Source organism: Phacochoerus africanus, chromosome X (assembly GCF_016906955.1).
Source record: "Phacochoerus africanus isolate WHEZ1 chromosome X, ROS_Pafr_v1, whole genome shotgun sequence".
NCBI lineage: Eukaryota > Metazoa > Chordata > Mammalia > Artiodactyla > Suidae > Phacochoerus > Phacochoerus africanus.
The window spans coordinates 65,279,992-65,305,296 of NC_062560.1; positions in this window are offsets into that span (position 1 = coordinate 65,279,992).

Below are 25,305 nucleotides of genomic sequence, written 5' to 3' on the forward strand. Positions count from 1 at the left end.
AAAGTGTTTATCTGCTGCTTTCAGTTTTTGTTGGCATACCAGCACCTAATCTATGAATAATGGCTTCCAAAAGCACCCTCTCTTGGGCCCATTAATCATGAATACTATCCAGTAGAGAAACTAGATTTTAAAATGCTTTCTTAAGGATTCCAGTATTTGTTGATGATATCCAATCTAAAGAATATCTAAAACCATTAGTCTCTCCCCTCTGGGACCTCAAAGATCTCTAGTTTCCCTGAATTGCCAAGAAATGCTATTAGCATTTGGCAAAGGGGGCAAAAGAACACTGTATCACCATGTTTTTGTTTGTGACTTTTCAAAGTTCAACACTTTATTTGCAGGAGTATCCCATCTTGCCTTTCATCATCTGAACTGTTGGCCCTCCCAAAATAACTACTTCTCATGTTTGAAAATCATTTATATCTTACACAAATCTTATCTCTTGTCTCAGTATGAAAAATTCAAGGTGCTGTGGTGAGGCTTTCCAATTTGATTAGGAAGAGTAGCTCAGAGCCCTGTTTTTAAAAATCATAAATTCCACATGAATAAGTAGATGGAATATAATTTTTCTTAATGACTCAAATCTACCATTATAAGCATTGCTATACTGTGTTATGCTACTCTCAAGTGTAATTAAGATGTGTAGGTAAATTAGCCCCTAAGCAAACTGATTCCAAATTACTATTCTTAAATAATTCTCCCCACTTGTATCTCCTCCTCACTGTAATCTGTCCCTTCTTGTTGCTGTCAGTATGTATGACTCTAGATGAAATGGCTGCTTTCTGCTCCTTAATGGATTAACTATCTTATTCTACTCCACAATGATGTTAACTAGTTATTTTATTAGCTAATTGAGTTAAAAATTAATGGATAAAATTAGTTTAATATCCCTTGCAGATCTGCCAGTAACCTAAATGCCTCTCAAAGCTATCTTCTCAATGTGTACCATCTCTCAAAATATCAAGTTCTATGTGCTTATCACCCTTTTATTTTCCTGAATTTACTTGAAATTTTGATATGTAGGAATATAGGCAGCACAGTGAAGGATTCTAGATTTTGGGAAACAAATCCACATTCACTTAATCTACATTCTTTTTTTTTTTTTTTTTTTTTTGTCTTTTTGCCATTTCTTGGGCTGCTCCCATGGCATATGGAGGTTCCCAGGCTAGGGGTCCAATCGGAGCTGTAGCCACCGGCCTACACCAGAGCCACAGCAACTCGGGATCCCAGCCACGTCTGCAACCTACACCACAGCTCACGGCAATGACGGATCTTTAACCCACTGAGCAAGGCCAGAGATCGAACTCACAACCTCATGATTTCTAGTCAAATTTGTTAACCACTGTGCTGTGACAGGAACTCCTTAATCTACATTCTTAAAGACTTAAGTGAAACCTCTTTAACTTCTGTCTAGCTAAATAATGAGGTCCTATCTTTTTATAGTGTCCTTATATGATGTCTTATATGATATAATCCATAAATAATATCTTTTGTCACTGGTACTTTTTGTGAGTCTTCTTCCTTTTCCATGCTTTTAAAAAACTTTTTCAGGATCATTACATCATTCCTCTTGCATCTGGTCAATGCCTCTCTGTATCGGACACTGCAAAGAATATCAGTGTTCTTCACTTATAACTTAGTAGATGCCACCTTTCAGCCTTTTTTATCTTTTTATTATCAATAGAAAACAATATCAAACATTTAATAGGTGAGGCACACAGTGATGGATAATCATCTGCTTTTCAGGGCACTACTAATTTCAAATATTCTACCCCAATTTTCACATGGTATGCTCCAATTTTTGGATTGGAAAATATGGTCACCATAAATACAAGGTATACATGAAAAATACTACATAGTAAATAATTATATTGGTACAATTCAGGGCTAGAGACAAAACAAACTTAAATAAGGCTAGAGGAGTTCAAAGAAAAAATAGGCCAATGTGACCTGAAGGAACTTCACAGGGGAGGTAGGACTGAGTGGGGCCTCTGAGAGATGGGTCATATCTGGATACAGTGGGGATGGAAATGGTGAAGGTCATTTGAGCAGATTATAAGACCCACTTATATAACTGTCAAATGCTCCTTAGCAACATCTTATCCCACCAACCAATTCCTTGGCACCTCTACTAAATTCTGAAGTCAACTGTCAAAAGGCCCTTCCAGCCACTCAGAGGTTTCTTCCTTTCCACATTTCATTTTTCCAGCTCATTCCCTGGTCTCATTTTACTGAGATCTAGTTGCATTGGTCAATCAGAAGTTGATCAACTCAGTTTAGCTGTCTAGAGGGACTGGAAATGTTCCAGCCTATGAGGATAAAGAATTCAAATCAGTGATTTGATATGACTTTAGCAATTGAAGGCTAGACTAATTCAGCCTTTTTTCCTTCATCTTCAAATTGGTTTGGGGTAGTTTTGTAGCTATAACCCATAATAGACAATGATGACATAAACCATTTCAAAATAGTAAATGAAAATAAAGTAAATGCAGGCAGGAACCAAGTATGTAGAATTAAACAATTATACTATGTGTGCACCCAGCTCCATTAGTGGGGAATTGAAGAGGGACAGGCAAAAAAATTTCATGTTTAGACAGACTGAGGTTGATAAAAAATTATTAGGTTTCCTTTGAGTGGCCTAGTAAAGCTTGGAAGGGTTAGGGTATCAAAAGCAATTTGGATAGTCTAGTGATCCAGGGAAAAAAGAAAGGGAGATCGAGCTAAAGCTTGTGAACAGAAATAAGAAAATTTGGACAGGGCCTTAGAGTATCCAACAAATAAGATACTCTTTATTCTTATTTATTGGTTTATTTTATTCTAGTGCCTTTTAACTTAAGTATGCCCGAAACTTTGGATCACCAAAAAGCTGGTAAAAATCCAGGAGCCTGTAAGAGCCATGAAAATAAGGTAGTACAATTATTACTAGAATTATTATTAAAATCTAGACATACAGACAGATAAATAAGTAGAATTATTAAAGCAAATGTTACAATCCAGAGATGACATGGGAATGGTCAGTTAGCATGAAGTTTCCTACATATTTCAGGCATCTTGCTAGTTGCTTATATGTTACAGGCATTGTGAACAATTTCTAGGAATGACTTACAAACATTATACACATTACCTAGGAATTGTTTACAATTCCTGATTTAACATTCTGTCTGTAATGTAAATACCAGTTAATATAAAAGAAACGATCATACACTGGCATCAAATCAGAAGGCAGTATTTCTGCAGGATTGTCATATAGCCAAAGGATTGATAGATGATTTATGTATTAAAAATGTAATATAGCATAGGCAAAGGCCAAATAACTTTATTGTACTTTAAGACTTACGTGCAGAACACTGTGTATGAATCAACACAAAGAACTTAAACACAAAGAAAAATTTAATTCAGTTCTTTTTTTTTGTCTTTTGTCTTTTTAGGGCCGCACTTAACAGCATATGGAGGTTCCCAGGCTAGGGGTTGAATCAGAGCTGTAGCCGCCAGCCTATGCCACGGTCACAGCAATGCCAGGTCTGAGCCACGTCTGTGACCTACACTATAGCTCACGGCAATGCCAGATCTGTAACCCACTGAGTGAGGGCAGGGATCAGACCTGCAACCTCATGGTTCCTGGTTGGATTCGTTTCCACTGCACCATGCCAGGAACTCCCAAATCCAGTACTTTCAGAATAAGCTAACTTTATAACGGCTTACTGAGTTGTACATCTCTAATCCAAACATATAATGGATACACATAAAAATCTATTTTTTAATTCAAGATTTCTTTTTTATTTCATTGTTTTTCAAACAAATTAACCGATATCTTAATATTTATCTTAAGGACATACCAGAACTTGCACATCCAAATGCATGCTGTACTTTTCAAAGTAGTCCCCTTGGGAATATATATATATATATATATACTCATTTTGATCATACTGCTATTGCTCAGAATATTTTTGAAATGCTGCTTTTGGAACTGCCTTCAGAGCCAGTTTATGAACTACACATTTAAAAGGCACATTACTTTCTTCTCACACTCCAAAAGGAAACATATACAATATACATCATCTATACAACATATTATCTATATTATTTATATAAATCTGATAAATAAAGTACAGTCATTTTATTATTAAAGCCCTTTCCCAAACCACCCTCTGAACCTTTTCTCAGGCTAGCTCCAAGATCAGCTCCCCCCTCTCTACCCAGCTCTCCCCCCCAGAAGACATGTCCAATTGAAAATTATTGACCATTATTTTCTTCAAAATCTAGACTGAACTTACCCCAATTAAGTCTCTTAGTATACTACATGTGGCCAAACCAAGCAGCTAGACTGTAAGATTCATGATAGCAGTGACTTTGTCTGGTTCACTGCTATATCCCCAGTGCCTAGAGCACTGTTTGGCATGTTGCTGTTGCTCAACAAATATTTGTTGAATGAATGAATTAATTAATGAAACTTCCTTCAGAGTCACTATGGATTAACAAACATAGATAAGGAAATGTGAAATGTCAAGGTGATTGGCTATATTAACAGTGAGCCCTCTGATGACAATGAGCCCAAGATATCACTGTTTGGCAGTGGTTAACAAAGACACTGGTGGTGGCTAGAGCATGTCTCTGGATCAGGAGATGGTTAGCTTAGTGTGACTTTAGAGACTGGTACCATGCCCCTTGTGGAACAATTTGCTTTTATCATATTCTATTCAGAGATTGTGTCCAGTACAGGCCAGGTGGCTAGCAAATAAGGACCATGGGGCTTTGTTTTCAAGGGTAGTCACTGAAACCTAAAAATTTAGAGTGGTTTTGGCTATATCACACAAGCAAACTAATGAAGAGTGGAAGAGCTTGGGTCTGAGATGGGAGAAATAATAATACCAAGTCTCTATTGAGCTCTGATATGTACCCCATTCCAAGTTAGAATTACATCCTGCAATCTTCTTCCTCATTACTACCACCTTCTATATAAACTAGGAAATCATGACATTGAGGCCTTCTTCAACTCCTCAATTCATTTGGGAAAAGCTCTAATTGCCAGGAGTTATAGAGGAAAAAGAAGTGTAGTAATAGTGGTAGTTGTTATTGTTATAGTAGTAGTCATAGAAGAAGTAGCAAAGGGAAAAGTGACTCTAGTAGTAATGTTATTGAGTGCTTAATACATGATACATGCTGTGAAAACTCTTTACATGTGATATCTCTTTGAGTCCTCTTCACAAACTATCAAGTAAGCAATGATATTATCACCATTTTACAGATGATGAAACCGAGGCTCTGAGAGGTTAAATCACTTACTAGTCAGAGGTCTAAGCCTTTGCCTGGCTAATGCAGAAGCTAAGGCACTGAAGCATGACAGAATGCTGCCTCCTCATCATTATGCTCTGTTATATGCCCCATCCTTCTCCTTGCCTACAACAAGGCTACAAGTAAAATCTGAAGAGCCACCATAGTTCAAACTTTGAAGTGATTTGGTTGAACTTATAGCATTCAATAATAATGGCTGCAAATCCACATAATCCTAGAGACTAAACATCTGTTTTAAGATCTCAAGTGAATATGTTCTTCTGGAATATCCCCTTAGAAGTGTTTTTTGAACATTTGTTCAAACAAGCTGAAGTCTGGACACCCTCTGATGCCTTTCTCAGTTGGTTATATGCCAAGTATGACATGATCCTTTGGCATGTGGTTTGAATTAGATGGAAGCATTGTACATGGCTGGGACATTGGGCAAGGCCTCCAGAGATGCCCCTAAATCAAGACAAGCAGACCCACTGGAGAAATATCAGCCTTGGGGTGGCTGGGATGGGACCACTGATTGGCTGGATTATCCCAGAACTGCCATTGAGGAGGCAGCCTTTGCCTGACAGCTAAGATGCTTGTGTTCTCCTAACCTTCTTTTGCCTTCTGCCTGGATATTTTCTGTTCTTTGAGATAGATTCTATAAACACCCAAAGGATGTCTTATGCCTTGAGGCTTAAGGGTTTCAGGGACTCTGAGCCAAACAACTAGCCCAGGGCTGCTATAGCCTTACTTTCCTGCTACAAGCCACCTGAGCTCTACCTACTGTATCATGAAATCACTAGGAAACTGATTAACATCATTGGCAGGTGCCTCAGTGCACATAACTGGAAGGAGCTACAATTCCAGGCAGTTTTACAGCTTTGGCAGGATGGAAGTATGTACTGTTGATAGATTGAATGTCACATCTTAGCCTGCATTTGTGGGAGATGGCTGCAGAGCCCATCAGCAAAGCTGCCACATGGTCAACTACATGTTGAGTGATGGAAACATGACTGTGGTAAGAGGCCAAGGCTGGTAATGAAGAGAGAGATACTAAAACCTAGAGAAAATCCCTGAATTCTCAACATCTGTTGAATGATCAGATGAGGCTAGAGGGTAAAAAGCAACAGAAAAGCATTTGGCTGATATAGGTATATAAGGAAAGAAGCAAAGAATATCAAATTTTATGTTGTGGCCACTGGGGAAGCTACAGGTGTCAGGTCTGCTTTAACATCCATACTAGGAAACCAAATATACAGTAGAAGTGATTCAGAGTTAGACACAGATCTAACTATGAATCGGGAGTATATTTCCTTAATCTTCAATGAACTCCTGAAATTTCCTTCAACTATTTCAAGAACTCCTGCAAACTAATGCTAATAATCCTTCTTTACCTCTGTCAGTGGAACACACACTTGTACTGAGACTATCACCTCCCCATAAACTTGGTCTAATACTACTGATGGGAAAAGAAACTAAGCTAAAGGTTGTTGTATATTTATACTGATTGAAGTTAAGGTTTAGAGGGAATGGACCAGATAAGAAGTTATTACAATATTTGAAATGAGAAGATAGGAAAGCCTAAATGAGTGTTGTAGTAGTGAGTATGGAAAGTAGTTGCTGATTGGGAGTGAGATTAGGAAGGAATATCCACACAGCTCAGCAACTGACTGGACTTATCAGGGCAATGGAAGAATCAGAGATATTGCTGAGGTTATTAGTCTTAGTTACTGGGAAAATTAAGAATTGTGGTGCTAATAATAAGAACAGTAAATTCAGGAGAATAAAAAGGTATTATAGGGAAGATAAATGAGTTTGAGATTCCATACTGAGAGACAGAACAGGCAATTTGACATTTCAGCCTGGTAATTAGAAGAGCTTTGGGCTAGAGATAAAAATTCAGGCAGGCTCCCTCACCTAAGTCCAAACTTTCCAGTTCCCAATTGCTATAAGCAGGTACCATACACAAAGAATATTTGAAACTGTCTTTCTTTTCTCTGCTTCTGCTGGTATTCTTCCCCATTCCAAGTTTCTTCTGCCCTCTAATTATCTCTAGAACCTTACTATAGAGAAACCTAGTTGGCCTCTTTTTTCCAAGCATTCACTGTAAATGTCTAGTTTTAAGAATAGTTCTTTATATTCCCAAATACATGTCATTTGTGAGTAATAAGTGATCCAGGCAGATTATATTTATAGAAAGTTTCAACTACTTTGAAAAGTATTTATACCAATGAAAAATTAATACACATAAGAAAAACCTGGAAAGGAAAGATCAGGTGAGCACTGCAGAGTTATAATGACCATATTTTCTGAAGCAAAAATTGGACATTGGTTTCTAATGAAAAAAAATTCATTTTCTGAAGTCCCTTCTGATTGAATGAGGAAATTTAGGAGACGCAAGTAGAATGGTGAAACATTGCAATTATCTGGGTATTTTGATTGTTTCTAGGGACAATAGGATAAAGTATTTATCCTGGGAAATCTGGGAACTACAAAGAGTATAATACTAATAACACAATGTATATTTTTATGTTTTTGTACTATAAAATTGTTTTCTTTTATTATTTTACATTATATAACCTTCAGTTTAGGTTGCCTAACAGTTTTGGTATTTTCTTGATCTCTAAGTAACTTTGAGGACCCAAAACTATTGAAGGCCAGAGTAAGAAGCTACCTTGGATATCAAATTAAACCAAATGATTTTTAAAACTAATATAAAGAAACTAAAGGTCAGAACAAAGAAATTACTTTCTCAAGTTCACACATCAAGTCAATGATAAAAGTGGGACTAGAATCCACATAGCCTAACCTCCCAGACATCCTCTTTCCAAAAACCAAGTCTCCATTTAAGAAAAATTTTTCCCACTCCTTTTTCTTCACATCTCATCTCCAGTATTTGCCTTGGGAATCCCTAGAATAATGGGGGCCACTGCTAAGAGGGCACAGTGTAAAAGTGCAGACTCTCCAATGCCTATCATCTCAAATTCCTTTGATTTTAGCAGGAGCCCTCCCCCCCCACTGAGATATCTTTGTCTCTTCTCAGCTGAAACACTCACAATTTTCTTATAGTAGATATCTTAGTGTCAAATGGGACATCAAGGGAGAACTCAAGTGAAACTTGGTTACTTGATATTCCCAGCATTGCATTCCCAGGTGATTACAGGTTGAGAACTTTGCATATACCCGGACTGCTGGAATGCCAGCACATTTCCTGCATTCCGAGCTTCTCTTAAAGTTGTTGAAAGGACCAAACCTCCCATTTAGGGGCAAAGATTCACTATCAGGAAAAAATTCATTGATGGCCATACCTTATTCCATGAGGTTCATTCAACTCCTCCCTACGGTTAAGCAGGAAAAAAATATATTACTTTGTGTATCTTGCAAAAAGTGACTTGTCCCAAACCAACACAACAAGGCTAGAGCCCATGACTTACATTTCGCATATCCAAGCCTTCCCAAGACTGTCAGAAAAACCAATGTCCAGGGATGGAATAGGGGTGGCTCTCACTCCCTCGTGTATTACTTCTTTACATGGAACAAGTTCCTATAATTCCATTAATCATGCATGACACTCTAGAAGTTTCCCCTGTGAGCTTTTGAGCTTTTTGAAGGAGGAATTGTAGATACATTGGTCTGTCTATCCCCAGGATCTAAGATGAAACCAATAAGTACATAACAAATGAGTGCAAAAGGAGGTTAGAATGGAAAGGGAGGCCAGGACTGTGGTATGGAGGTCTTTGAATGATATTCCTGGAGTCTATAGTTCCCAATGCAGTGTGGTGACTGTGCATATTTGTATTTTGTGCAAAACAAAATACTTTCAACATTGGAGTATATAGCTCTATGACAAGTAAGAATTTTTAAAACTATCTACCCTGGTATTTCAGTGCCTATATGAGAAATATTCAGTCTTTCTTTAATATTTGAGGAACTCATAGTTCCCAGGAAGTCACTCCAATATGTCACAAGCAATTTGATTGAAGTATTGCACATACCTTGGGCTTGAGACCAAGTGTGAGAAATTTCACCCCATCAGAAAAAAACATTGAGGCAGCTTAAGGTAATGGAATCTGGTGCTTTGGACTAAACCTGTCTCTTTCCATCTCTGTTTTTGGTGCCTGAATAATGCTTTTGAAGGATAAAACAGAGCATATAAGTTTAATACCTTGGAGTTAAAGAGGGAAGAAAGACAAAATGGGGAGGATATGAATATATGTTAAAGTCTTTAATTCAGGTCCTAACAGATGTCATCATTAAGAAGGTGGATTAAGAGTACGGGGAACTCCCGTCTTCCCACAAACACATAAAAAATACATCCATATATGGAATGATCCTAACTGAATACTAATTTGAAACTAGCAGAAAGAGTCCTGTATAACTAAGGCTGCAAGAAAGAGCCACATGGGAATCAGGTAGGAAGGGAAGAGAAGCAATCAGGTTGGGACCTATGCCCCTGATAGGGGACTCAAAAGAGGAGGGGGGTTACACAGGCAGAGATCCTCACTGGGGAGTGAACAGTTGGAGCCATAGATTGGGCATTATAGTCCAGGGGTCCGACATCAGGAAGACAAATCCCCTTGGCTGGTTGGAGGGTCTGTTGGGTGAACAGGAGGGCTGTGGGAAGCCTGAACTCTGTTTGTGAGGAACATGCACATACTTGCTTACTCTGAAACAGGGTGGAGAGGGCAGACTGAACTACAGGAGATGCTGGCACAGCAAAGGAAACTACTGACAAAACAAAAAGACAACCTACAAAATGGAATAAAGTATTTTCAAGTGATATGATAGATAAGGCATTAATATTCAAAATATATAAACAGCTCATACAATTCATATCAAAAACAAAACAAAACAAACAATCTGATTAAAAGATGGTCATAAGACCTGAATGGACATTTTTCCAAGGAAGGCATAGAGATGGCTAACAGGCACATGAAAAGATGCTTGGCATCACTAATCATTATAGAAATGCAAGTCAAATCCACAAGAGGTGTTACCTCACACCTGTCAGAATGGCTATCATCAAAAAGTCTACAAATAACAAATGTCAGTGAGAATGTGGAGAAAAGGGAAACATTGTACACTGTCAATGGGAATGTGAATTGATGCAGCCACTATGGAGAACAGCATGGAGGTTCCTCAAAAACCTAAAAATTGAATTATATATATGATCCAGAAAATCCATTCCTGGGTATATATCTCAAGAAAACAAAAAGACTAATTCAAAAAGCTATATATGCAGGGGGGCTCTTCTCCCCCTCCCAACAGCCCAAGGGAGCCATTTGCTTTCCTTTAATAAAGACTTTGCTTGCTTGCTGTCTGTATTCATGGAGTTCATTCTTTGACTGTGTGAACAAGAACCCAGATCCCAGTATCATCTTTACGGCATCATCTTTTGGGGGCTTGTCAGGGATCTGATCCAATACACCAGCACTCACAAGGTAAGCAGCAGTAAGCTTGCGCTTTCTACTTTTTTTCATTTTTGTTTGCCTCTGAGAGGATGGTGAATGTGTCAATGAGTGTGCAAGCATGGCATGTGTCCTGGACATGAAGCAAGTGCAGAGTCCTGATCTGAGGTTATGTTTAAGCTCCTGAGAGACCTCATATGGCTAAAAGGGAGCGCTCCTGAGTCCAACTGGGCCAGGAATCTGGTTGGGAGTTTATACCATCCTGCCATATGTCAAGAGGCACCAAATGGGGTGTCCCAAGAGGGAGACAGCCAGAGACAGATGAAGCGAGTCACGAGGCAAATTTTCCTTCCCATTCTCCCCACCCTGAAATCTCCTCTCTCTATGTACTCTTATAGCCTTTGTAAAGTATTTGAGAAATCACAGATTACTATATTTCCAAAGGATAGTAATTGTTGAGAGACACGTGAGGAACAAAAATGTTGTTTTTGTAAATTCTTTAAGGGTGATAAAGGGTTTAAAGTAATTATCCCCGACCCCTTATGAGACTCTTGTCTCCACCTTCCCTGTTTCCTACAGTATGTTAGGAGCCAGCATTTTACAGTAAATGATGTTAGTTGAGGGGCCGGAGTCTGAATTTTGATGGAAATCTATCTTTAAGTGGCATCCCTAAGAGGACAAGATGCAAAGAGATCCCTTGCACTGTGAAAAAAAATGTTATGGGATATATGTACAAAAGCACTCATAATCCAGTTCTGGAAACTTAAGGAGTTCTGCTTGAATTATAAGTCCATCCCATTATATCATACTTCTGGTCTCCTACCCCTTGCTATTTTTAGCCAGTTCAGCACCCCTTGGGCTTTAGGCCAATTATTACCACCTCTTATATGACTTCAGCCTTGTCTCCTATGCTGGTATTGGTCATTGTTATATTCTCATCAAGTGATACCCAATCTGCTTAGGAGTCTTTAAAGGGCTCAAATAATCCAATCTTTTTTCTTTGATATTACCTCAAATGGAGTGGCAGAGGCAAAGGAAACAGACCTCTAGATGTTAAGGCCACCTTGAGTTGTTACCAGGCCTGTGAGGGAGAAGTAGTTCATAACTAGTATACATTCAACTTAGGCCAAATGTTTAGTCTCAGAGCCTGGGCATGGTCACTTTTGCTTTTGGCTATTTACTTTCAGCCTGGTTGGAGAAACCGACAGCTGGTTCATCCAATTTACCTGTTAAGTGTGGCTTAGGAACTTTCCTAATATTAATAGAGGGCATGTCAGAGTGAACATCTTAGGATTCAAAAACTCAGGACAGGGCCTGTATGCCCGGGTTTTCTTTACCTCTGTCCAGAGACTGGCAATGGGCAGGGATGGTGGGAAAAGAGGCTATGCTGGTAAGGAGTGGTTAATTCTAGTCAGCCTAAGATAGGATGGGACATTTGACCACTAATGTCTAGCTGCTCCATACAGGAGAGGGGACACCCTCACATAAGTGAGAAAGGACAATAGGTGCTAGATGTTGGTCTTTTCTCCTTTTTAGATGGGAGCCACATCCTCGAGCCTGGTGCATGGCTCAGTAGCAACTCCTCTGATATGTGCCTTAAAAACTGGGAAAGTTTGACCCTCAAACTCTGAGAAATAAACATTTAATTTTCTTTTGGATGAAAGCCTGGCCACTATATAACCTGTCAGATGGGGAGCAATGGCTATATGAAGGCTCTCTAGATTATAATACTATTCTCCAATTATACCTAGTTTGTAGATGAGAAGGGAAATTGTCAGAGGTGCCTTATGTTCATATCTTCTTTACAATGAGGGAAGACACTAAACTGAGGAAGGCTTCTGGGCTTCCCCAGTGTACTACGCCAACTCCCTCAGGACCTAGATGCCTACCATGTCCTGGCCCAACTGGGTCAGACCCTCCTGGAGTTAATCAGCCTTCTCCAATACTGCCCAAGGCTCCTCCTCTCCCGCCTCCAATGACAAAGTTATATCCCTCTTTATTCCCTTTGCAAGAGGTAGCAAACAGAGAATGGGGACCAATATGGGTCCATGTGCCTTTTTTGCTTCAGGACTTAAGGCAGATAAAAACAGATTTGGGGGAGTTTGCTGAAGACCCAGATAGATATATTGAGGTTTTTCAGGGTCTCACACAGTCCTTTGAGCTAGCCTGGAAGGATGGCATGTTATTACTAAACCAGACAAAGTCTTAGAAAATGATCAAGGCTGGGGAGATAAGTGGTATGCTATAAATATAAGAGGCAGATCAGAAGAGGAACAAACAAGATTCCCCACAGGGTATCAGGCAGTTCCTATGAGTGATCCTAATTGGTCTTCTGTTGAGGGGGATAAAGGCAATTGGCATAGAAACCATTTTATTACTTGTATAGTCGAGGGACTAAAAGCCTCATGAGTAAAGCCTATTAACTACTCCAAACTATTTGAAGTTTGTCAAGGGGAAAGAGTCCATTGGCTTTCTTAGAAAGACTCAGAGAGGGATTGAGAAAACATACCCAATGGACCCAGAATCAATGGGGGGCCATATAATTCTTAAAAACAAATTCATAAATCAGTTGCCATCAGATATATGGACAAAGCTCCAAAAATTGGCTTTTGGCCCAGATCAGGACCTGGAGCATCTCCTAGAGTAACAACTCAAGTATATTACAATTGGGACCAGGAAGAACAAAAAGAGAACAAGAGGAGAGACAGAGAAAAGGTTGAGTCTCTAGTTATGGTGCCACAGGGAGTCAACCTGGGAGCTTCCAAGGTGAGAGGACTAGGGCAGAGACCTAAGCCCAGAATCTGTTTCCTCAGTGGAAAAGAGGGACACTTCAAATGGGAATGCCCCAGGGCTTAGACCACAGCACCTAGGCCATGTCCCATATGTTGGGAAGATCACTGTAAGAGGGACTGTCCCCAAAAGATGAAGGTCCCTGGGGTTGACCCCTCAGGTCCAGGATCAAGACTGATGGGACCCAGGGCTTTCCATATTGGCTCCTATCCTTATCACCACTCAGGAGCCCTGGGTGGCTCTAAATGTAGGAGGACAGTCTATCGACTTCCTCCTGGATACGGGAGACACATTTTCAGTCCTCCTCTCCAATCCTGGGTACCTCTTAAATAAATCTGTCACTATTCATGGTATTTCTGGCAAGCCAGTTACACAATTCTCTACACAATCTTTGAGTTGGGACTGGGAGTCCATTTTCTTCTCTCATGCTTTTCTGATTGTTCCAGAGAGCCCAACTTCTCTTTTAGGAAGAGATATTTTGTCAAAGGTTAATGCCTCAATTCACATGACAACGGAGCCTAATCAAGGTTTATGCCTGCCTTTGATGGAAGTATATATTGACCAGGAAGTATGGGCCATAGGAGGAAAGATAGGAAGAGCAAAAAATGCTCAACCAGTGGAAATAACCCTTACAGATCAAAATTTATTTTCTTGCCAAAAGCAGTATCCTCTGAAACCCAAGGCACTACAGGGACTTATCTCAATTATAAGAAACCTAAAAGAACAGGGACTATTAATTGAATATAACAGTCCTTGTAACACCCCTATATTAGGAATGCAAAAGCCTAATGGGGATTGGCGCCTAGTGCAAGACCTTCATCTAGTAAATAAGGCAGCGGTCCCATTACATCCAGTGGTGCCCAACACCTCCACTCTCCTCTCATGAATTCTAGAAACAGCAGCATGGTTTACTGTATTAGATTTTAAAAGGTGCCTTTTTCTGCATTCCCTTGACTAAGGCTTTGCACACATAAATTCTCAAAATATGGAAGGGAAGTAACTGGCCAGAATTAAATTTAGGTTCACATAAACTGGGAAATATTCAGTATTAAATTAATATCTTATATTGGAATTGAAGTTTGTTGATCTAATTAATACAGACATGTCCTTACAGTTATCAACATTAAGTATAATATTTCTTGTACCTAGGTTTAATAGAAGTCAAGTAAGACATTGAGACATCAGTTACTAAACAGAGAAACTAAAGGTATTTAGGAATATTAATCAATATGTTTAGTGCCACCCTGAGATGTTCTCTATAAAAAAAAAAGTGTTTTTAAAAATTATAAAAGACAGTCCATGGTTGCTTTAGAAAAGTAGAAGTAAAGAAGCACACACATTCTACTTATTTTCCCTTAATAAAATGAAATTCCATTTTATTAAGGGAAAAGAAAGATAGTCCGTCTTTAGCTTGTTGCTCTGAATGGAAAAATAAGGATACAGAAATTGATGCAAGGTGTATGGGAAGTGGATACTGAGAAAAGAACTTTGTGCATGGTGGGGACTAAGTTTAGGATAATTTAATTGAGTAAATAATTATAAAAGTAAGGTACTGCCATAAATCATATTCCTCACAAGGACATAAGGTAACTTATAATTATATGCTGACCAAGTAAATGGCATACAAATATTTCATAACCAGCCAGAGAAATCAGAAAAATCATACAAGTGACCTGTGCTATTGCAAAATCTAAATGTTTTTTCTGTATTCCTGATTATTCACAGAATGTGTCTGATTCCCTACTACATCTTCAGCAGCAGATTCATGAGATGTCTGATCCAGCTCCAGCTTTTGGAGCTGCCCTCTGGAGCTGGTTGACCTCCTCCTCCTGGTGGAAATAGTTCCTCACCATAGTCATCATTGTGATCTCGATCATTTTATTTGGACCCTGTGTAATTAACTGTATTTCTTACTTCATTACATCCCCATTAAAAGCTATCAACCTTCAAATGGTGATAGAAGGGGTACCCAATGTAATGTATCAAAGCCCACTTGACCATCCCATGAGTGGAGATCTAACTGCTTTCCCCTATATGCCCCTTTTCAGCAGGAAGCAGGCAAAGCAGTTGTTGCCCCCTTTCCCCCACAGTTAGAGTCTCCAACTCTAGAAGGGGGGATTGAGGCAGAATATTACTCAGGGAGTCATGGGCTTGATGTAGGAGCATGGGCTTCTTTGATATGGCTATTGATTAACATTTGTGGTGTAAGGGCTCCAAGGAGTAACATGTCCATGGGCTTGTTTACTATAGGGAGTGTACCTATGCCCAGATGGACATTAATGCCTAATCCCCTGTGACTCAGTTTATGGGAAGAAAAGGGCAAAGAAACCATGATACCGACAGGACATTTACACCCCAAAACCCCTATTGGATAAGGACTGATATGTAATTGAGCCAGGTCAATAGGAGAAAACCACATCTTTCTGGACCATACGTTGGTACCCCCACATCTTTAAAGGCTATAAACCCCTATAGGACAATAGAGAGTGGGGGCTCTTCTGCTCCCTCCAAGCAGCCCTAGGAGCTATTTGCTTTCCATTAATAAAGACTGCTTGCTTGCAAAAAAAATAATATATATATATGCACCCCATTTTTCACAGCAGTATTATTTACAATAGCCAAGATATGGAAGCAACATAAGTATATGTATACGTATACCTGTATTGCATATACAATGAAATATTAGCCATAAAATAGAATGAAATTCCACCACTTGCAAAAATGTGGATGGACCTGGGGGTATTGTGCTTAGTGAGATAAGTCATAAGGAGAAAGACAAATATTGTATGTTATCACTTATATGGGAATTTAAAATATAAAACAAGGGAATGAACATAACAAAACAGAAACAAACTCAAAGATATAGAGAACTAAACTGTGATTACCAATGTGGAGAGGGAAGAGGAAAGGGGCAAGATAGGAATAGGGGATTAAGAGGTACAAACTATTATGTATAAAATAAGTTATGAGGATATATTGTATAGCACAGGGAAATATAGCCATGATTTTGTAATAACATTAAATGTCTTTATATTGAATGACTATGTTGTACACCTGAAACTAACATGATATTGTAAATCAAATATACTTTAAATAAATAAATAAATAGTAGCATACAAAGAACACTTTCAAACCAAGGTCTTCCCACAGCCCAGTAGGTTCCATTGCCACTATCCAAGCTTAGAATATATGCTCTTTTGACCAAAATACAGCTCTATGGCCTTTCTTGTGTTTCCCAACCTTCTGCAGTATATTACCATGACAGTATCTGTCAGACAGAATTTATTTACTACAGTGTTGGATATAAAATACTGAAGGCAAAAGGTAAATAACTTGTGGGCTTATAGCCTATTATAGTTTTAAATGGTTTAGTTACAAGAAAAGGAGGAATATTAACAAGAATGCTTAATATTCATATAAAGCTTTACCATTTCAAAGATCATTTGCTTTGAAATAATGTTCATAATACTAAGAAGTAGGTATTTGTATTAGTCTGCTCAGGTTGCCACAATAAATTACCACAGACTGGGTGGCTTAAACAACACACATTTGTCTTTACACAGTTGTGGAGGATAGATGTACAAGAACAAGGAATCAGGGATACTTTTTGGTGAGACATTGCTTCTTGGCTTGTAGATGACTGCTTTCTCAGTGTGTCCTCATACTGCCTTTCCTTTGTACTTGTGCAGAGAGAGAGAGAGAGATCTGCAGTGTCTTTTCTTCTCCTTCTTCTTCTTATGAAGTCACCAATACTATCATATTAAAGGCATTTATGCCTCCTTTGATCTTAACTACTTCCCTAAAAGCCCTATCTCCAAATGTAGTCACTGGAGGGTTAGGACTTCAACATTTGAATTTTGGAGGTATACAAAACAGTATTATTAGTAATACTTTACTGATGAAGAAATTAAGGCTCAAAGAGGTTTAGTTATTTGTACATACTAGTAAGTAATAGAAGCCAAGACTACAACTCAGAGCTTTAACTTCTATGAATATGTTTTTTCTACTATAGCATGTTGCATTATTAAATGAGTTAGGATGTATTCCTTCAACTTCAGTTTCATGGAAGAAATTATAGACAATTGGTAAATACCTTTATATGTTTGTTAAAATTCACCATTGAACACATCCGTGGCTGGTACTTTCTGTTTTGAAAAGTTATCATTGATTCAATCTAATAGACATAGACCTATTCAGATTATCTCTCTTCGTGTGAGTCTTGGTAAACTGTGTCTTTCAACAAATTCATCCATTTCATCTAAGTTATCAAATATGTGTTCACAGAGTTTTTCAAAATATATCTTTATCATTTTAGTATTCATGGGATCAGTAGTGATTGTTCCTCTTTCATTTCAAATATTAGTAATTTGTATCTTCTCTCTTTTATTTATCTGGCTAGAGGTTTTTTGTATCTGGTTAGAGGTCTATCAATTTATTAATATTTTCAAAGAAACAGCTTTTAGTTTGGTTGATTTTCTCTGTTGATCTCCTGTTTTCAATGTCATTAATTTCTATTCTAATTTTTATCACTTCATTTCTTCTGCTTACTTATGATTTAATTTACTCTTCCTAGTTCTTTAAGGCAGAATCTTAGATTATTGGTTGCAGATCTTTCTTCCTTTCTAATACATGCTTTCAGTGGTATAAACTACCCTCTAAGCTGCATCCCACTGCTTTTTGCTGCATCCCACAAATTTTGACGTCATGCTTTTTCCACTAAGGTGAAATATTTTTAAAATTCTCATAATACTACTTTTTTGACCTATGTGTTATTTAGAAGCTTATTGTTTAATCTGCAACATTTTGAGGTTTTCCAACTATCTTTCTGTTATTGATTACACTTCAATTCCACTGTGATCTGAGAGAATATTTTGTAAAATTTTAAAAAATTTGTTAAAGTATGTTTTATGGCCCAGAATGTGGTCTATCTTGGTGAAGGATCAATGTGATCTAAAGAAGAATGTATATTATGCTGTTGTTGGATAAAGCATTCTATAAAATACTTCTAGAACTGATTGATCCAGTTGACTCAAGTGCTGTTCAGTTCACCTATATCCCTACTGATTTTCTGCCTGCTGGATCTATCAAAATACTTATAGATAGGTATTGAAATCTCTAATTTTATAGTGAGCTTATATATTTCTCCTTGCAGTTATATAAGATTTTCTCTCATGTATTTTGATGCTTTATTGTTAGATGCATATATATTAAGGATTTTTATGTGTTCTTGGAGTATTGACCCCTTTATCATTATGTAACATCCATTTTTATCCCTGATAATTTTACTTGCTCTAAAGTCTGCTTTGTCTGAAATTATTATAGCTATTCTAGCAATCTTTTGATTAGTATTAGCATGGTATGCCTTTCTCTACTCCTTTTGTTTTGTTTTGTTTTTCATTTTTTTGTTTGTTTATTTTTTGGGTTTTTTTTTTTTTTGTCTTTTTAGGGCTTCACCCATGGCATATGGAGGTTCCCAGGCTAGGGGTCTAATCAGAGCTGTAGCAGCCGACCTACACCACAGCCACAGCAATATCAGATCCAAGACATATCTACAACCTACACTACAGCTCACGGCAATGCTGGATCCTTAACCCACTGAGCAAGGCCAGGGATCGAACCCGCAACTTCAAGGTTCCTAGTCGGATTTGTTTCCGCTGTGCCATGACAGGAACTCCTATTCCTTTACTCTTAATTTATCTTTGTCTTTATATTTAAATTGGTCTTCTTTTACAACATACAGTTGAGTCTTTTTTAAATCCGCTATTGACAAAGCCCTTATTGATATAATTCATACTATATATGCTAATTTTTTCTATTTGTTGCCCTTGTTATTTGTTGCCTTGTTCTATTTGTCTCATTCTTCTTCTTCTTTTTGATATTCCACTCTATTTCTGCCCTCTCTGATCTTAATTAAAATTTTATATGATTTCATTTTCTCTCCTTTCTTAGTATATCAATTATACTTCTTTTTTAACTTTTTTATGGGTGGACTTAGAATTTGAAATATACACTTACAACTAATGCAAGTTCTCTTTCAAATAACACTATGCTACTTCACAAATAGTGTACTTTATAACATAGCATTCACAATTCGTTCTCCCCATCCTATAAAATTGCTATCATTCATTTTATATGTGCATAAGCTAGAATCACCAAATACATTGTTGCTATTATTTTGAATAATTATCCATCAAATAAATTAAGAATAAGATAATACATTTTATTTTATCTTCATTTATTCCTTCTCTAACACTCTTCCTTTCTTAATGTAGATCTGATTTTCTGACCTATATCATTTTCCTTTTTTCTGCAGGACTTAAATACTTCTTGCAAGGCAGGTCTAGGGGTGACAAATTCTCCCAATTTTTGTCTCAGGAAGTCTTTATTTCCCTTTTAATTTTAAACTGTAATTTCTCTAGTGTTGGAGACCATTGAAACTGCTGAAATGCAGTAAACAAATTAGCACACGTGCAAAAGCACAACCACTAAGAGATAGCTTTATCATTAACTGCACCTGATTTTGCTCATTAACCTACAACATCTTCCCTAATAAAAGTCCCGCGGGCTAAAGCCTAGGGCCTTTTTTCTGTGGAACAGAGTGCCTCCTGGTCCCCCACTTTTCTAAATGTAAGAGTCTTGTGTGTTCTGTTACATGGCACCGTTCCTTTTCCAGGATTCCCCATTTCCCTGCAGTGCTAGACGCGGCACTCTAGATACAGGATTCTAGGTTCATATGATTTTTCTTTTGATACTTTAAATATTTCATTTCACTCCTTTCTTCCTTGAAAAACTTCTGAAGGAAGTCTGATATAGCTCTTTTCCTTGCTCCTATATAGGTAAGGCACCCTTGTTTCCTTTGTCTTTGATTTTCTGCAGTTTGATTATGATATGCTTTAGGAATAGATTTTTTTTGGTATCTATTTTACTTGGTGTTCTCTAAGCTTCTAAGATCTGTGGTTCAGTGATTTTCATTAGTTTTAGAAAGTTTGCAGTCATTATTACATTATATATTTCTTCTGTTCCTTTCTCTTTTTTCCTTCCAATATTTTGTGCCTATATTATACTTTTTATAATTGTACTTAGAGAGTCAAAGTACTTGTCAAAGTATGTTCTTAGATAGTCTTTTGTCTTTTTCATTTTTTCTCTTTGCATTCTTGTCTTACAAGTTTCTACTGAAATTCCTTGATTCTTTCTTCAACTGCATCCAGTCTATTTTTGATAAATCTACGAAATGTTCATTTCTATTGCAATGTTTTATTTCTAGCATTTCCCTTTGATTCTTTCTTAGTGTTGCCATAGTTCTGCTGACATTATCCATCTCTTCTTGTGTCATCCATTTTTTCCATTAGATCCCTGAGCATGTTAATATACTTGTTCTGATTAATATAGTTCTTACCTCCAGTCTGATAATTCCAGTATCTCTGCCATATTTGAGTCTGATTTTCATGATTTTTCTCTCTTCATACTATTTTTTGCCTTTTAGTATGTCTTTTAATTTTTTTATTGATAGATGGACATGATATACTTAGTCAAAGGAGCTGAGGTAAATAGGCCTTTAATATGAGATTTTATGTTTATCCGTATAGGACTCAGACTGTGCTTACTGCTTGCTTTAGCTGTAGATGTCACAGAATAAAGTTTCTTCTGGTGCCCTTGTTTTTTTTTTTTTTTTTGGTTTCCTCTGTTGACTTCAGGTTCCCCTAGAGACTTCTTAAATAAAGTTTGAGATGCTCAACTCTTTCAGTTGCAGTCCTCTGTTATTATACAGAAGCCTTATTGCTGTAGTGGTATGTGGTGAGTAGGTATAGGGAGAAGGGAAACATTCTACAGTCTTACAATTAGGCCTCAGTCTTTCAGTGGGCCTCTGCCCCTGGGTTGTAAACTTCACATGTACTTTTCAATTTTTACCCTCTTAGGTGACATAGGAAAGAGAGGGCTGGATTTGGATATTTCCCTTCCTCCACGTCACTTAGGTTCAGTCAGTTAGGCTTTGGTAAATAGTTTGACTTGAAGGTAGGCCTTGTTAAGAAGAGCAGAATATTCTAGGTATATTTCAAAATGGATATTTTCTCCCTCCCTCTGCTGGAAGCACAAGGGGATTTTTCTTAGATCCTCGCTGTGAGGACTTGGTAGGATTCCTGGAAATAAAACTTATGAAAATGCAAGGGCTTCCCTAAAACTGGCACCCCCCCCTGGAGTTTTCTTTTATACCCACACCTGTGGCATCTGGAAGTTTCCAAGCTAGGGGTCCAATCAGAGCTGCAGCTGCTACCTATATCACAGCCATGGCAATACCAGAATCAAGCTGAATCTTCGACCTATGCCATAGTTTGTGGCAATGCAAGATTCTCAACCCACTGAACAAAGCCAGGGATAAAACCCCCATCCTCATGGAGACTACATCAGGTCCTTAACCCACTAAGCCAAAATGGGAACTCCCCCCACCAATGGAGTTTTTAATTCACAAGCTTTTCCATAGTGAGGCTCCAGCAGTTCATGAGTTACAATTTGTTTTCTGACCCTAGTACCACTTCCAGTGGTGGTTTCTGCTCCTGGGCTTCTGCTCTGGTAAGCTGTGATTCTCTGTGTCTACCTATCTGTCTCTCTAGTTTGGGGGTAGGCAGTTTTCTTCACAACCTCAATTTTTCCAGAGCATCTAAGAAGAGTTATTGATTTTTCTGCTTGTTCCTTTCTCTTGTTATGAGGACAGGAGTGATGACTTCTAAGTTCCTTACATGCCAGAACAGATACGAGGCCATCACTTTCAGCTCTAAACTTTTCAGCTTGCTCTTGGAATCCCTAGTCCTAGGAAACTCTCAAGCTTATCCTATTCAGTTTCAAACCTCCTTCACTCCAGACCTCACTTAGTCTCAGATTAAAACTGCCCAGCCTTCACTATCAACATCTACCTATTAATGGAAGCTCCAATTAAAACATTTGTGTTGCCTCATTTATTAGTTTTGTTTCAAGTCATATAATTAGCTACATCTGTGTACTTGTTCCAAGATCCTATTTATGTGCATTTTTTTTATTCCTTACAGAGTTTGGCATATAGTAGGTATGCTACAAATGGAGATTTTTTTTTTTTTTTTTTTGCTCTTTAGGGCTGGACCCTCAGCATATGGAAGTCCCCAGGCTAGGGGTTGAATTGGAGCTGAAGCTGCTGGCCCATACCACAGCCACAGCAACATGGGATCTGAGCTGGGTTGACAACCTATACCACAGCTCATGGCAATAGTGGATCCTTAACCCACTGAGCAAGACCAGTGATTGAACCTGCATCCTCCTGGATACTAGTTGCATTAATTACCACTGAGGCACAATGGGGAATTCCCTGGAGAATTTCTTTTAAAGGATTTTTTTCTAGTTACTGGGCAAATGGTATAATGTGTACCATTGTGTACAATCAATTCCATGTGTTTGGTGAGAACCTAATGTTTTGGAATGATCAAGAAAGGCTTCATGATGGAGGCTGAAATTGAATCTTGCCCTAAAGAATGGATAGGATGTATACTGATTGAGAGGAGACTGAAATGGCATTTCAAATTTTGGGCACAGCATGAGCAGAAGTGCAGAGACAGAATAAGAAAAAATCATCTTCTTTGAAGGACATATTCTGTCTGCTGTTAAGAAGAGCTCTTATTAGGACAGCTTGGGTGGCTTGAAAGCTTTGAAAATATTAATGTATTCCAGTGTTGACTAAGTATGGTTACATGGAGGAACTACACCCAGTTTGGAAGATATTGACTGAGTCATTAACAAGCAATGACCAAACCCTCATCACAAAGTACTTAATGGTTAAGCATTACTGTTCTGATTTAAAACATTTATTATAATATTGTAAAGGTCTCAAATCCTTCTGTAGGCCCAGGTAGAGGCATATCTATATGGGAGAAGTTGATAACAAGTTCAGAGAGAGAAAGCAAATTCTTCAGTATCACCCTAAAGTATGGAGGCAGGATTCAAATCCAGGTCTGTCTTTATATGTATATATATACACACACACACATGCATATATATTATTTAAATAACATTGTGCTTTGTCTAAATAAGAAAAGTCCAAAAATGGAATAGACTCTCTTGTGAGAGAGAATGAAGATTCAATTTCAGCCTTAAACTATAAATGTGCAGCCAGAGGCTGGATCACTGTCAGGAAAGGATTTCTCCAGGTGATTCAAACATGGGTGTTAAGGAATGAGGTGTACTTTCTACTTAACTATTAAAGATCCCTTCCAACTTGGAGAATCTCTGATCTAATTTAAACGGGTTTTTTTCATCTTTTTGTCTTTTCTAGGGCCACACCCATGGCATATGGATTTTCCTCCCAGCCTAGGGGTTTAATTGGAGCTGTAGCCACCTGCCTATGCTAGAGCCACAGCAACACAGGATCTGAGCCACACCTACGACCTACACCACAGCTCATGGCAATGCCAGATCCCCAACCCACTGAGCAAGGCCAGGCAGGGATCAAACGTGCAACCTCATGATTCCTAGTCAGATTCATTAACCGCTGAGCCATGATAGAAACTCCTAATCTAAATGTTTTAAGGGTACTTTTTTATTGTTATACTTTCAGAGTAGATGCAGAAACAGACATACACATGCACACACTAATTAAAAAATAAATTACTTTCCTTCTCAGCAAAACACCCTCCAATATCCTTCCTTGGAACTTATATTCCAGCTTCCCAATGTTCTCAATCATTATTGCCTAAGGATTTAACACTAGCAAATGTTACTTCTTTGAAGGATTCTTTTATTCTGAAATAAATTACTAAGCCCTCTACTCAGGAATGTTGATCCTACAGAATCCTCCAGACAAAACTAAGGTTGTCATAGTTACTGTAAGATAAAATAGCTATCTGGTGGGTACCCTAGAATTACACAAAAGAGCTGAGCCTATCATTTCAGTGATATAGAAACATCATAGAAGAAAACTGTCCTGTGTTGCTTAAAATCAAATCAAAGATATCAGGATATCACTGAACAAGTTTGGGAACCATTAAAATCTTATGATGTTGTTGCTTTTACTTAACACTATCAGTGTGTTTCATTGAGCACTGTCAAAGAAAAATGAACATTTACAACAAATGGTAAACATTGTACTCTAGTTATCAAAGCATCTGTGGAAAAAGTCTGGTGACAGAGTTTCTGATTTCCTCTATGAGTGCCCATCCTGGCTTTAGGACAGACTGCTGCTTCATAGTTACAATGATCAAACAAGCTTTAATAAAATGGATCTTCTGCTTTAGACGGCTAGACAGAGAGGAGGACTTCTTGAATCAGGCCTGAATAGCTGTCAAGAAAAACATCTTGCTTTATCTCTCTTCTTTCGCACCCTCCAGGTTTAGGGTCAATCATCTGGAACTGGGATGACTGCAAGGAGCAAATTTTTAGTTTGGACAAGAAGAAAATGTGGAATTTTTTTCTTTTTAATGACAACAGGATTTAGTTTGCTTAGCATAATCTAATTGCATTATCCTATTCATAGCTTCTCCATAATTTCTTTTTGATTTTACTTCTTTTCCTTTTCATTGAGTTGTAGAAAACTCCCTTCCTCTCCCTTCCTTATCCTTTTTCTATCTATCATTATCTCTCTCTTACTCCCACTAAAATTATGAGAATAACCCACTGTTCAGCTCAGCCAATTAAACTTCCTATCATAGTTACATATGAGAGATGGGAAATGTCTCTCCCTTACTTGAATATAAATTAATTCAGAAAGGTCAACCAACCACACTTTGACAGCTTGAAGGTCCCCAGCTAATAATGGACCTTAATAATATTTTTTTAAAAAACAGCTGAGTAAGTCTGTACTATGAATGCTCACCTCTATTGC